This window comes from Carassius gibelio, chromosome B3, assembly GCF_023724105.1.
Source record: "Carassius gibelio isolate Cgi1373 ecotype wild population from Czech Republic chromosome B3, carGib1.2-hapl.c, whole genome shotgun sequence".
Taxonomy (NCBI): Eukaryota; Metazoa; Chordata; class Actinopteri; order Cypriniformes; family Cyprinidae; genus Carassius; species Carassius gibelio.
In genome coordinates this window covers 40,776,323-40,792,867 of record NC_068398.1, presented here as the reverse complement: position 1 = coordinate 40,792,867, position 16,545 = coordinate 40,776,323, and the positions used below count along the sequence as shown (strand labels likewise).

General features: G+C 35.3%; 1 protein-coding gene across 6 annotated transcripts in view; it reads right to left on the bottom strand.

Annotated features, from left to right (window-relative positions):
• Positions 1 to 16,545, bottom strand: part of LOC127953344 (zinc finger protein 271-like) — an 838,866-nt gene that overhangs the window by 779,901 nt on the left and 42,420 nt on the right. The gene's annotated exons all lie outside the window — the stretch shown is intronic.

Sequence of the window (16,545 nt, the reverse complement as noted above, 5' to 3'; positions counted from 1 at the left end):
GCCTCCTACAATGGAAATCAAAACTTAAAGTTTTCCATTTGGTAACAATACATTGCAATGTGTAAACTCAGTAAGTAAAAAAAAAAAGTAAAAATACTTTTCTTTGAGACATTTTTATTTTCTTTTTTTGTTCCTTTGTGATGTAGAACAGAGACAATGTAACATAGATAAATTGGATTACACTAAACAACACAATGATTTATGAATTAGATTTAGTGATAAGTACTGCCATCTTGGTCCCTGCTGTATTCTCAGCCTTTTCTGCAAGGCCATCTGCATTTTTTTCTAGAGTTTCACACACAGTTGAGATTGTTCTTCTTTTCTTGCGTAACTCTTCAATATTATCTTCAACCTTTTTTCTCTTTTTCATCTGTTTTGTCTTTTCCTTTTGCTTCCTCTCATCTTCCAAGAATATCCTGTACCGGTTGCGTGCAGATGCACTCACATTTAGCAGCTCTTTAGTTAGAGGCACTTTGACCACTCCACCACACATCCTCACATAGTCGCAGATTAGTCTCTATGAGACTATAACGTCTTCGTTCAAATTGCACATCTCCACCTCCTTGTTTATGGAGAACCCACGCTCCAAAGTAACTTGTCCATGGGACAGAAGCAGCAGCTTTTCCACAAAGCTCCACAGTTCTGTATATCCATTCATGCCCTTATGCAGGAAGCTGTCAACTCGCGATTTTCCATCCAATGCACTGAAGGCCATGAATTCCTCTCCTCTGGCCTCACTGAAGAGGAACTTCTGAAATTGTTGGGCAATCTTATCACCTGCATTTATATAAAGACAAGCACATCTGTAATATTGTCTAGTTAAAATTATTCTTTGTTGTCACAAGAGATTTATTTTCACTATACTCTGGAAAATGCATCTCATATTTTCAATTATATTTCAATTATTATGTCTAAGAACATAAATTAGGCCTACATACATTTATTATAACTCATACTAGGCTGTATTTCCAATAAAATTAAAAACACTAAAGATTGAAAGATAAACACTAGGCTAACTGTTCACATTTCTCTACAGATGTTACCCGCTGTAACTCCTCATGACAGCTTCTTATCCTGCACAAATTTCATGATGAGGGCCTTAATTTTTTGCAGGCAAATGTCTGGTTCTTTGTGCATATTTTGGGGGTCCAGGCACATCATATATCGGACAGAGTGGTACTTCAAGGGGCACTTCAATAGAAGGTTTTGACAAATTTTTGACAAGGCACTCTAGCTGTCTTGCATGAACAGTAACACCTTACGCTCAATTCCACCACTCTGACTGCCTGACATTCCCTGACAAAAGGACAAAAGTCACATCACCTGAAACATCAAATAAACTCTCCCTATGTGTAACTTACACTACACAACATTTGACAGATCCAGTTAATAGGTCAACTGCTTGATGTCAAAACAATTAATCTGATCTCTGAATTTCTCAACATAAATACTTCATTATTCAAGTGACTTTGCAGCGCATATAGCACAATGATAAAGTAATCTAAGATAAATATTACCTTGAGGTCAGCTGTGGCTCCCATGCCAATGTCCACTTGCTTTGGACTGACCCAAAGCTTTTGGTCTATCACATCAAGCTTGACCAGTTTTACTGGGGAAACATCAACCTGGACGTCTCGCTTTATGAAGCATCTGAGAAGGCTCTGAAAATAGAATAGCACAAGCATAATAATTATAATCAAAATTGGAAAAAGTATTACAGTATTTACAATACTTTCTACAAACATCATCATGCTGAAAACTCAGTACTTTGTTTTAATGTTCATATCCTCTGTAAATGATGGTGCTTGAATGATTAAACCATTAATATACTTTTAGTAGTCATTTGGTGAGAAATGGCTGAAAACTTCTCGAGAAGTGTAACTTTGCCAAGATGAAGTGATCCATCCGGGCTTCTGCGATGGTGTCAAATGACGATGACCTTGTATTGGGGAGCTTCTTGGCTTTGGTCCTCATAAGTGAGGATATATGACCAAATTTCAATTGCTCGCTCCACTGCTGGAAGGTTTTCCAGCCATCGATGTCCGCAAAATGGCAGAGGAAATGTATCACACTTTGTCACTAACACAAAGTCCTCTCTCCTTGCAGGAGCACAATGAAACAGGTAGTGCAGGGCTTTCAGGACTCTCTCAACTTGCCACACTGCGAAGCCGTTCTTTAAAGAGTTGTGCATCGTGTGAAGGCCACAACTCCCAATTATTTGTAGTTGGGCTCCACCACATTGCTCTCTGTGTCCCTCTTGTAAGAGTTCAACAAACTTCCAGTTTACAGCGGGCCCATCCATTGATAGTGAGAGAATGTTGTTTAGATTAAGCTCCTATGTACCTTCCTGCACATTTGTAAAAAAATAAAATAAAAATAAATAAAAAGGGATCAATTCAGTGTGCCAAGTAAACCAGAACAATAAAATGCAAACATACACAAACGTAATTATAAACATAATTAACATTAATCATTACGTTATATGGGTATTCGGTTGTTAAGTGATGACGTAAGAAGTGCTGTTTCCGGGTCCAAACCTCAACTCGCTTCACTTGAGAATATGATCTCAGCAGCCGTTTATGAGCACTGTTTATTCATATTAATCATTTAAGCTAAATGCTTTCAAACTTACGGTATACACTACAGTCTCCGTGCTCACAGCGTCCCAAACACAAATAATTTTTATATATATTTTTTTATATTTATATTTTCATTGTCTGCCTATATGGGACTTCGGTATGGAGTTAAAGGTTAAGATTATAACTTTTTCGCTAGTATTATATCACATTGTGAGTTTATATTAGCACCGTTTGTTGTTTTCTCGTTGTAACTGATAAGAGCGTTTGGACACGGAAGCGCTGCTACAGTATTGTTCAAAATAATAGCAGTACAATGTGACTAACCAGAATAATCAAGGTTTTTCGTATATTTTTTTATTGCAATGTGGCAAACAAGTTACCAGTAGGTTCAGTAGATTCTCAGAAAACAAATGAGACCCAGCATTCATGATATGCACGCGCTTAAGGCTGTGCAATTGGGCAATTAGTTAAATTAGTTGAAAGGGATGTGTTCAAAAAAATAGCAGTGTGGCATTCAATCACTGAGGTCATCAATTTTGTGAAGAAACAGGTGTGAATCAGGTGGCCCCTATTTAAGGATGAAGCCAACACTTGTTGAACATGCATTTGAAAGCTGAGGAAAATGGGTCGTTCAAGACATTGTTCAGAAGAACAGCGTACTTTGATTAAAAAGTTGATTAGAGAGGGGAAAACCTATAAAGAGGTGCAAAAAATGATAGGCTGTTCAGCTAAAATGATCTCCAATGCCTTAAAATGGAGAGCAAAACCAGAGAGACGTGGAAGAAAACGGAAGACAACCATCAAAATGGATAGAAGAATAACCAGAATGGCAAAGGCTCAGCCAATGATCACCTCCAGGATGATCAAAGACAGTCTGGAGTTACCTGTAAGTACTGTGACAATTAGAAGACGTCTGTGTGAAGCTAATCTATTTTCAAGAATCCCCCGCAAAGTCCCTCTGTTAAAAAAAAGGCATGTGCAGAAGAGGTTACAATTTGCCAAAGAACACATCAACTGGCCTAAAGAGAAATGGAGGAACATTTTGTGGACTGATGAGAGTAAAATTGTTCTTTTTGGGTCCAAGGGCCACAGGCAGTTTGTGAGACGACCCCCAAACTCTGAATTCAAGCCACAGTACACAGTGAAGACAGTGAAGCATGGAGGTGCAAGCATCATGATATGGGCATGTTTCTCCTACTATGGTGTTGGGCCTATTTATCGCATACCAGGGATCATGGATCAGTTTGCATATGTTAAAATACTTGAAGAGGTCATGTTGCCCTATGCTGAAGAGGACATGCCCTTGAAATTAATGTTATGGAGTGGCCAGCCCAATCTCCAGACCTTAATCCAATTGAGAACTTGTGGGGTGATATCAAAAATGCTGTTTCTGAAGCAAAACCAAGAAATGTGAATGAATTGTGGAATGTTGTTAAAGAATCATGGAGTGGAATAACAGCTGAGGGGTGCCACAAGTTGGTTGACTCCATGCCACACAGATGTCAAGCAGTTTTAAAAAACTGTGGTCATACAACTAAATATTAGTTTAGTGATTCACAGGATTGCTAAATCCCAGAAAAAAAAAATGTTTGTACAAAATAGTTTTGAGTTTGTACAGTCAAAGGTAGACACTGCTATTTTTTTGAACACACCCCTTTCAACTAATTGCCCAATTGCACAGCCTTAAGAGCGTGCATATCATGAATGCTGGGTCTTGTTTGTTTTCTGACAATCTACTGAACCTACTGGTAACTTGTTTGCCACGTAGCAATAAAAAATATACTAAAAACCTTGATTATTCTGGTTAGTCACATTGTACTGCTATTATTTTGAACAATACTGTATGTGACGTCAGACTTGAGCGAATATGATCAGTGTGTTCAATTCAGATCTGTTTTATTACAAATGACAGACATTAGTTATGATACAGGATTCGTACATTAAAAATGTGAGCTTTGACATTAAAATACTTTATACAGATTGTAATAGTACTGGTTAATATGTGCTCTTTTCAAGTCAGTATATGGTCACAGTGGTCATTCTATGTGCGTGGCCAATAAATGTAATGGTAAATTTTGCTAATTAAATTACTTTCTATAGGTTTACTAACTGCTAAAATCATGTATTGTGTGGTAAAATACAACATATCTAATGTGTATTTAACAAACATAGCTTGTTTATGCATCTCCATTTACAGCTCATTAACTCTTAAGTGAATGTTTACTGTTGCTATGGCAGTAAGTGACAGCCTACATCAGCAGCTACATTTGCCCAACAGCCCATAAAATCACAATTCGGCATATTTAAACTATAAACCACATATATTAACAGTTGTACCCCTTAAACTCTGAGCTATGTGTTGTTACCTGTTAGATTTTCAAAGTGACCATAGACCCATGACCTGACTGGAGCACATAACCAGTCCTCTGCCCGGAGTGGGAACACTTAGCACCGGGGGAGTGTTGGTGTTTACACCGCTAGCATATGAGCTTTAAACCGCACTAACATTACTCAATTTTACACCAAACTTAGTATGAATAATAGTATGCGATTTCAAACACAATCGTAACGTTACTTACATTGAACTCACCCAACACAACTGGAGTGACTCATGAACACCGATCCATAGTAGTGGGAGATGATGTAGTGTGTGCCAGTCTCTTCATCAGTAGTCCAGAATCGCAAATGAAGGTCCATTTGTTTGTTCTTTGTCGATTTATTCAAACTTTCGTCAAACATGATGACATGGCTTCTCACTAATGCTACACGATCCTTCTTGATGAACGAAGCGATGCCATATTTGGCGACATATGGTTTTATTTTCACCACAGGTGAATGACTTTGCAAGCTGCGAATAGGGGAACATGGCAGCAAAGATGTTACGTATGTCCTCGTTAGATTTAAATGAATTGTGCCTCTTCCCCAGCTAACAGGGAACGTTCCCACAACATTCACTAACGTTCTTTAAAGGTTGTGTAAATGTTAGTACAAAACGTTATTAAAATAATGTTTTTGGAACGTTCTTATAACGTTGGTAATGTTCTTGTAAGGTTAATAGAAAACGTTCTTAGAACAACGTTCTCGGAACATCTTTAGGACGTTATTTGTACTTGATGAATGTTCTTATAAGGTCGCTAGAAAACGTTCTTAGAACAACGTTCTTGGAACGTCTTTAAGACGTTATCTGTCCTTGACGAATGTTCTTCTAAGGTTGACAGAAAACGTTCTTAGAACAGCGTTCTCGGAACGTCTTTAGGACGTTATTTGTACTTGATGAATGTTCTTATAAGGTCGCTAGAAAACGTTCTTAGAACAACGTTCTTGTAACGTCTTTAGGATGTTATCTGTACTTGATGAATGTTCTTCTAAGGTTGACAGAAAACGTTCTTAGACCAATGTTCCCGGAACGTCTTTAGGACGTTATCTGTCCTTGATGAATGTTCTTCTAAGGTTGACAGAAAACATTCTTAGAACAGTGTTCTCGGAACGTCTTTAGGACGTTATTTGTACTTGATGGATGTTCTTATAAGGTAGCTAGAAAACGTTCTTAGAACAACGTTCTTGTAACGTCTTTAGGATGTTATCTGTACTTGATGAATGTTCTTCTAAGGTTGACAGAAAACGTTCTTAGACCAATGTTCCCGGAACGTCTTTAGGACGTTATCTGTCCTTGATGAATGTTCTTCTAAGGTTGACAGAAAACGTGCTTAGAACAACGTTCTCGGAAGGTCTTTAGGACGTTATCTGTCCTTGACGAATGTTCTTCTAAGGTTGACAGAAAACGTTCTTAGAACAGCGTTCTCGGAACGTCTTTAGGACGTTATTTGTACTTGATGAATGTTCTTATAAGGTCGCTAGAAAACGTTCTTAGAACAACGTTCTTGTAACGTATTTAGGACGTTATTTGTACTTGATGAATGTTCTTCTAAGGTTGACAGAAAACGTTCTTAGAACAACGTTCTCTGAACGTCTTTAGGACGTTATTTGTACTAGATGAATGTTCTTATAAGGTCGCTAGAAAACGTTCTTAGAACAACGTTCTTGGAACGTCTTTTGGACGTTATCTGTACTTGATGGATGTTCTTCTAAGGTTGACAGAAAACTTTCTTAGACCAATGTTCCCGGAACGTCTTTAGGACGTTATCTGTCCTTGGTGAATGTTCTTCTAAGGTTGACAGAAAACGTGCTTAGAACAACGATCTCGGAATGTCTTTAGGACGTTATCTGTCCTTGACGAATGTTCTTCTAAGGTTGACAGAAAACGTTCTTAGAACAGCGTTCTCGGAACGTCTTTAGGACGTTATTTGTACTTGATGAATGTTCTTATAAGGTCGCTAGAAAACGTTCTTAGAACAACATTCTTGGAACGTCTTTAGGACGTTATCTGTCCTTGATGAATGTCCTTCTAAGGTTGACAGAAAACGTTCTTAGAACAACGTTCTCGGAACGTCTTTAGGACGTTATCTGTACTTGATGAATGTTATTATAAGGTCGCTAGAAAACGTTCTTAGAACAACGTTCTTGGAACGTCTTCAGGACGTTATCTGTCCTTGACGAATGTTCTTCTAAGGTTGACAGAAAACGTTCTTAGACCAATCTTCCCGGAACGTCTTTAGGAAATTATCTGTCCTTGATGAATGTTCTTCTAAGGTTGACAGAAAACGTGCTTAGAACAATGTTCTCGGAATGTCTTTAGGACGTTATCTGTACTTGATGGATGTTCTTATAAGGTCTCTAGAAAACGTTCTTAGACCAATGTTCCCGGAACGTCTTTAGGACGTTATCTGTCCTTGATGAATGTTCTTCTAAGGTTGACAGAAAACGTTCTTAGAACAGCGTTCTCGGAACGTCTTTAGGACGTTATTTGTACTTGATGAATGTTCTTATAAGGTCGCTAGAAAACGTTCTTAGAACAACGTTCTTGTAACGTCTTTAGGACAATATCTGTACTTGATGGATGTTCTTCTAAGGTCGCTAGAAAACGTTCTTAGAACAACGTTCTTGTAACGTCTTTAGGATGTTATCTGTACTTGATGAATGTTCTTCTAAGGTTGACAGAAAACGTTCTTAGACCAATGTTCCCGGAACGTCTTTAGGACGTTATCTGTCCTTGATGAATGTTCTTCTAAGGTTGACAGAAAACGTGCTTAGAACAACGTTCTCGGAACGTCTTTAGGACATTATCTGTCCTTGACGAATGTTCTTCTAAGGTTGACAGAAAACGTTCTTAGAACAGCGTTCTCGGAACGTCTTTAGGACGTTATTTGTACTTGATGAATGTTCTTATAAGGTCGCTAGAAAACGTTCTTAGAACAACGTTCTTGGAACGTCTTTTCGACGTTATCTGTACTTGATGGATGTTCTTCTAAGGTTGACAGAAAACTTTCTTAGACCAATGTTCCCGGAACGTCTTTAGGACGTTATCTGTCCTTGATGAATGTTCTTCTAAGGTTGACAGAAAACGTGCTTAGAACAATGTTCTCGGAATGTCTTTAGGACGTTATCTGTACTTGATGGATGTTCTCATAAGGTCTCTAGAAAACGTTCTTAGACCAATGTTCCCGGAACGTCTTTAGGACGTTATCTGTACTTGATGAATGTTCTTAGAAGGTTTACAGTAAACATTCTTAGAACGACATTCTCGGAACGTCTTTAGGACATTATCTGTACTTGATGAATGTTCTTATAGGGTCACTAGAAAACGTTCTTATAACAACGTTCTCTGAATGTCTTTAGGACGTTATCTGTACTTGTAAGGTTGATAGATAATGTTCTTAGCACAATGATATCTGAACATCTTTAAGACTTTATTTGTACTCAATTAATTTTCTCAATGTTGAGAGAAAACAATTTTAGAACAATATTCTTAGAGCTTTCAATTTTATTAATGTAATTTCTAAATTAATTAATTGCTAAATGTTATGGTGTTATCCTAAAATATTATGATAACAGCATGTCCTTATATTTTCAGGTTATTAGGAACGTTATCATAATGTTGAGAGAAACTTCTTTCTTATAGGCTATATAAAACATGAATAGAATACAATGGAATACATTAGGATAGAAAAATAAATGTATTTAAATATGAAACTACAACCTTGAGTATGTGGTGGCTAATCGCCTGAATGTAATTTATAATTATTAATTATACATCTTTTTGAATTTATTGAAGTCACTTCGGGGTATTACGTGAATGGCATACACTGTAAAAGTGAAATTTGCCAATTGAAGTTAATTAATTTAACTCAAAAATGTAACAGATTATTTCATCTTAATTTGTGATTTGAACTCAAAAGCTATTTAGGTTAAGCAGAACTCAAGCTAAAGAAATACATATTAATTTATTGAATCTACCATACAATCTATTCTTTTTAAGTATAAATGGCTGACCACAAAATATTTAAAAGAATAATGAACATAATTCGTGTTTTCAAACAGAGTAAAAAAGTAATTATTTTACTCGACAAAATAATATCCGTGTGTTTTTCAAAAACCGCGCGCATTTTTCAGTCAGTCACGTCACGTGCACTCCGCTCATCCACACTGGACCGCGCTCACTCACTCGCTGATGGGATCACAGCAGGATTAACGTTATTCGCGAGACACGACGCGGTCATGGTAAAAAATACAGGTACGTTAACGTTAAGCATTTCGAGCTTCTTTAATCCCATTTAAATCACTCTAAAGTCAACTTTATCTGAAAATTAACAAGCTTAATTATCAAAATGTGTGTAACTCTAGCTAAGGTTAGCACAGGAGCAAGGTGATAACGCACCATTAAGTTATATCAAAGTTATCAACGGTGTAAAGTGTTAAATATGCAGTGTTATAGACAACAGTTCGTCATTGGTAAATTAAGAAGTATTTTTGTGGTTTATCACATTAACACAGCGTAAGACGAGTCCCGCAAAGTGTAACATTATTTTCAAACTAATGTTACCGTTAGAGAGACGCTGATCTCTAACCGTCACTCCCTACACAGATCTGAAGCGAGGTAAAGCGAACACACATTCACTGCATTAAAACACTTTATCCTTTATGTTCAGTATTACTGAATATCTGTAGGTTTCATCTAGAATGTCCCATCTGATGCTGATCAAGTTTACTAAATCCGCCGAATGTTTAACATAGGGGCTGAAGAGCGTTTATAATGGTTGTTTAACCTTAGTTAACATTTTACAGTTACTTGCTCCTCACGTTGTCTTATTTAAAATTCATACTGACAAATTGCTGTCATACTTTGAAATCAATGTTTTTAGTGCATAGGCAGAGAGTGAAGGTGTGGTGGTATTGGCAGCAAGAAGGCTGCATAATATGGGCCTGAAATGAAGTACCGGTAAGTACTATTCACATTAAACAAATTGATGGGCTTTAGTGTTGTACCAGATGAAATTTGTCTCGTTAAAAACAGTTATTTAAATACATCGTAGTTTTGTTTTTATTTTTTGATGATTTGCTATTAATGCAGATGTAATGGTGACCAGAAATGACCAGCAGCACAAATGTTAAGTCTTCTGAAGCAATTCTATACTTTTGTTTTATAAGTTCTATATTTCTAATCTAATTGCATATTAGATTAATCAAATCATTAATACACAGATGAAAAATAACAAACCTCAACTAAAGTCCAACAAGAATGACATCATGACATCTAAGAACCAGTCATGTTTGATTCAGATTAGGGCTTGGCGATATATGAAAAAATCTTGATATTGGCAAATTTTTTATAATATTCAATATATATCTTTTTATTTTATATAATATATATAGATAATATACATTTAATTCCTATAAGTAATTACACATTGCCATGTTTTAACACGATTATAAAAATAAGTTGTCCATAAATGTTACTTAATTGTGAGTTAAATTTCTCTAATTTTATGTTTTGTCTTCAGGAACATTATCAGTCATTCAAGCTATGATATCCTGGCAGATCTACTTCCTGAAAAGAAGACTCAGCAGATCTTTTCAAGACACACTAGGTAGGACACAGTTCAGGACAACTTTATATTTACTTGGCAACATTTTTCTGAAATCAGCAGAAATTACTGAATAGTTGATCTAGGGATGTTCATTTTAACCGGTTAACCGTTAACCAACCGTTAAGGATTTTGACAAAATTAAATTACAAAGTAATTTATAAAAATATTTTAAAAGGTTTGCTGCATAGTTAAAATATGCTACTCGTATAATTTTTATTTTATTTTTATTTTTTGAGAGAAAAAAACACAAGTCACTTATTATTTCATTCAGAAATAGGCCTAAAGGCTATTTTAGTTCCTCTCACTCCCCAACAAATCATTTCAATTAAATGTATTTATTCAACACAAATTAAAATGCTTCCATATTCACAATGTATTTGAATAAATAATATTTATTATGTACTTAGTTTGCATTCTTTTTAGGGATGTAAATTTCAAGAAAAAGTAATAATCGATAATCGCTTTGTATTATTCGATTAGTGGTCAATAATCGCCCCCCCCCCCTCCTGCGCATGCACCCCCCACACGCATAAACACACACACATAAAAAGAGAGAGAGGGAGAGAGACTATTCAGGCTTTCAGTCTATATGATGGTAAACTGTTGAATATATTAGAGAAAGGTCTATCCTAACCCAAGCCAATTGATGGTTGTATGATTGCTAAAGCATATTAATATAAATCCGAATGATGGCAATTAATAACATAACACTCCGTCTATTATCAATTGCTCACAAGGTTGTAGGAGCCTATGACATTTCGTTTTTTAAAATGAGCATGAACATTCATAGCATTTTTAAATGAAGTTTACAGATTAAGATTAGAACAGATTAATTCAGACATAATTATTAGGCTTAAAACACATTACGTGTTAAACAGAATATCATAAAACACGGTACGCGTTAAAACATGTTGTGAACAGCCTGAATGAAGGCACTGATTTGAATATTAAATGTAATGTATGTATTTATAACAATAACCTATTTTATATTTTTATAAAAAAAAATGAGCATGTCCACAGTTCTAGTTATTGGCAGCACTACCCTCTGATTATGTCTCCCTTTTCCCGCAGGGGGAGCTTTTAATTGAAACAAGAGAACTAACATAGAGCCTTACATGGCTGGTCGTTTCGATTCTTTATTAATTTAATTCAGAAATATGATTGGAACATTTTATGTTTGTTAAATTCAAGTTTGTTTGTTTTTTAAATAGCCTACAAAGCGACCAGCTCAAGACCGTGAGTTGAGCAATTTTGATCAGTTTATCCTTCTCAAATAAAAAAAAAAGATTAATATTTTAGTAATTAAGTCAAAACTACGACAATGAAATCATGTTACATTGCATGAAGTAAAATTGAATATATTACACCTGTAATTTAAAAAAAGGATGTGGCACCCTTCATGCTTCACGTTATTCATTTATTGTTTGTATTTTATCTTAAAATTGACAGAAGCCTGAGGCTTTGTGTTATAATAAAAAGTAACAAAGCTCAAAGCTTATTGCGATTAAAATAGGGCTGAAACAATTCCTCGAGTAACTCGATTAAAAAAATGATCGAAGCAAATTCCTCTGCCTCGAAGCCTCTTTTATGTGACACAACGCATTTACATCACCCACAAAGCGAAAGGAGACACAAGGAGTCAGTAGTGTTTTGATTTGAGGGCACGGGCAAACGTAAAGAGAACGTCGTGGCGTGTGTCCATTGCAAGATAGAGCTGGCATACCACAACTAGAGCCCTATGATTTCCCCGATGCAGAAAACATGGAGGGAATCACGGAATCCAGTCATAAAAACAGATTTTACAGTTTAACGCGGAATGGCACAGAATTTGCCAAATTTTGAATGAAATAATCGAAAAGTCATTGCACTTACATCAAATCATGATATGGACTAATATCTGTAAATATTAAGCCGGAACAGTCTATTTAAATATGAATCCTGCATGTTCTGCGTGTCTCTGTTAATGAATGGAGCAGAAGCGCGTCTTCATTCATTAAACACACGGAAGCGCGCATGACGCTAGCGGTGATTTCAGCGTCTGCTGTCTCTCTAAATAAGGACGTGAACACATGAAGAACATCTCAAGAACTGCACTGAAAATCACTTCATGAGCATTTGTCCATTTGATTTGATTAAAACTAGCGTCACATCACATACACAGAACTGTAAAGGTATGTCAACCCGTCAAAATAAAAGTCTGGTTTATTAAAGTTATTGCGGGTTAGTACTGAAAAGTTAAGTTTGCTTAATTTTCAATAATTAAAAGATTAATTAAATTAATGTTTTATGTGTTTAATGTGCATCTATTTAAAACCCCAATTGAATGGCACTTAAATGCACTTAATTTAACTTTATATATAACTTTATTGTCATTGTTCACAGGACAAGTACAGACAGAGAAACAATGGGTAGTGATTAAATGTTTATTTTTGATGTATGCATTGCATTCTATGCATTTCAAAAATAAAAATATATTTTTTTTATAAAAGGAAACTTAGTTGTTCATTTTAGAGGCCCAGGAGTCTTATTTTCTCTTGCATAATTAATATTGCACTTTAAGCAAAAACGCATTTTAACTGATTACTCGATTAATCGATGGAATTTTTGGTAGAATACTCGATTACTTAAATATTCGATAGCTACAGGCCTAGATTGAAACGTTACATATTATTTCCAAGCTTACCATAATTAAAAACTTGCGAATAGTCACATAACGTGTTATGTGAACATGAAAACATAACATGTTCATATGTAAAAATCAACATAACAAGAGTCAAATTTTTTAATGGTTTAAAAACATTTTATGGTTATCTAACCAGTGGAATATTACATTTTAGTCCTTCAACAAATAACAATTCATTTTAATGCAGCTAGCTCGTAATCACGAATTACGTGGGAGACAGGAAGTTTCTCGCTCTGCACAGTGAAGTGTTGTCACGGTACCAAAATTTCAGTATTCGGTACCGATACCAGTGAAAATCCATGGTTATCGGTACCAAAGCAAAACACAAAAATATTCTAATTAAAAAAAAAAATAACTTTTTAGCACTAAAAATAAAACCAATGCCATTCTTTGTACTTATTTACAATTTGGTTTAAAGTTTTTTCTACAATTTATATAATTATGAAAAACAGTAAACACCCAAATTTAATTTGTCTTTTAATTTACCATTTTATTTCTGGTAAATAAAGGGGATTTTCTAGTCAAATTAAAACGTGGAAGAAATATTGTGATTTATTTCTTTAAAAAAATAAAGTTTTATAAATTATTTCAACAATAGTAGTAGTATCACATACATTTTACTAAATAATAGTAATATTTCTAGCACAATGCCTTTACGTAAAAATTAACTTTTAGGCCTAATGAATGCATATTTGTCATTTTAACTGAACTTAAGACTGGTGGTGATGCTTATGATATTTTTGGTCATTGATGGTTTCTGTAAAAAAAATAGTAATAGATCATATTAATTATTATTAAAAGATAATACTAGTAGTAATTCTACTATCATACTAATGTATATACAATGCACTATGAATTGATGAGCTGCTGGTTCATGAATATTAATCACGTTGTCTGCGTTCGGTCAAACTGATTTGCTGAAATCAAAACAGGGGAGGGTACTAGATCAGTGCCAGCCAATGAAATTGCCATTTGCGCATTAGCTCCGCCCACTACTGGAGAAACCGTTATGTCTTCTGCTTGTTCAAAAATTATTATGAATAATTCTTTATTAACTTACAGGAAAAGACAATAAAGAATAGTTTACATATAGCGTGTCGATTCAGCGTGGTAAGACTCTCGCTCTCTCTCTTTTGCATGTGTGAGAAACTGAAAAGATCTCTTGATGGAGAGAGAACTCTGAAGCTCAGATGCTGAAATTATGCGCTTCAGTCTATGTAGTAAACAAACCCGCACGTCTCTGCCATTCATTAATACACACAGAGACGCGCAGAACACGGATTCATATTTCAAGCAACATTTGCGTTTTAACATTTACAGATACTGGTCCATATGGAGATTTGATTTGATTCATTTATGCTAACTTCGACAAATTCCATGACTGTCCATATTAAAATGTAAGTTTCATTTTCATGACTGGATTTTGAGATTCCGTCCTTGTTTTCTGCTTCGCGGAAATCATAGCGCTGAACCGGGTTTGAACGGGACCTCGGGACTACGGGTACTTAAAGAAACCTGGTACCGTCACTTTTACATTTTTTTGTACCGATTTGGTACCGAAGTACCGGGTCTTTTGAGAACACTAGTGGACTGCATCATTCTGTTAACTTTGTGGTTCATTATTTTGAGTCGTTTGGGATGCGGTGAGACAGAAGACCCTCTCACAACATATTGCTTTATAATTCTATGGCGTTTGCCCCTCCAAAATTGCCCCTTTCAATTAATCATGCTGCACGTGTCAGTAGTTCCCTGGCGTGGTTGCTCACACTGCACGTGTACAGCACACTAATTAAAATGAACCGCGTTCTGGCCCACTTCTTCCAACCAACCGCGTCCGAGCACAGCACAGAGCAATCACAGTCACCCGAACTGGGCTTTGGGGGTAAGAGATGCTCGGGCACGGTTCACATCCTTAGAAAATAATCGCACAGCCTAATCGATAATCGGTCATTAAATCAACTAATCGAATATTCAAAAATCGTTACCCATCCCTAATTCTAATATCAAATATGTTTAGCATAACATTACGCTGGTACGGTAATAACATTTAACAGCACTGATTTTACTGCATATTTAAACTGAGCAGTGTGGCTGCATTGTCCAAGTAGAAAGTTTAACTGTGTCACCCTCATGTTGTTCACACCCATTTAGACAATTATTTTTATTTTTTTATAATCTTTCATCATTTTTGTCTTTCAGTTGAAAGTCTAGGCAGTAGACTTATTATTTCATAGGAATTTTGTAATAACACAGTTTGTAACATCAGCTAATCTGTTTACTTTACAGATGGAGCGCGGAGAGACCGGACAGTTCCCACACCCCAAACACAAATTCATATAGAAGTTTTCAATAATAAAATGTTCATATGATAGTTTATATTTAGCTATGAAGCAATAGTTTATTGTCATAAATATTAAACTAAATATTAAAGTCCTTCTTAAAGTCCTTTTTTGTCTTTGTGGCATTAAATATTGCTACATCACAATCCAATAACCAATCACATCTAAGAATAATTTCCTATAGCATGCCAATACCAGCGCACAAGCACAAAGCTAAAGACAAATTATAGCAAAAAAAATTTGATTAAATATTTGACTACAGGGGACTTAACATTTTTTTTTACAAGATATGAAATTTTCACCAGTCTGTTCAATGTGTTGAAAGTGAAAGTGATTATCTTTAATAATTCAGATACCTGTTGAAATGCACATGTAATTGAATGCTTGCTTGGATCTGGGATGTTGTGTTAATAAATGTTATGCTGAAAGAGAATGTTGCAACAGTGCTAACCTGAAAATAAAATTTTATTAAGCTACACTTTGTAATGTTCAAATTAAAGTTTATACAATGTTTTATTCTTAATAAAATTTAAGTGGAAAGAACATTGTAGGCACATTATGCTGACCATAAAATAAAGTTCCAACATTTTAATGTTCTTGGAATTTTCCAAATAAATGTGAATAGAATATTGTGTTTAAATGAAAATTAGGTTGCAGGAACGTTATGCTGACCATACTGTAAAATAATGTTCTAGCAACGTTAAGCAAACTAGACATTTTAACGTTATTGGAATGTTCAAAACAAATGTTCATAGAACGTTATATTTTTTATGAAATGTAAGTTTCAAGAACGTTGTAGGAACGTTATACTAACCATAAAAAAACGTTCTGGGAACATTAAGCAAACTGGACATTTCAACGTTTTTGGAACATTCTAAATAAACGTTCATAGAACGTTATATTTTTTATGAAATGTAAGTTTCAAGAACTTTGTAGGAACGTTATTCTAACCATAAAAA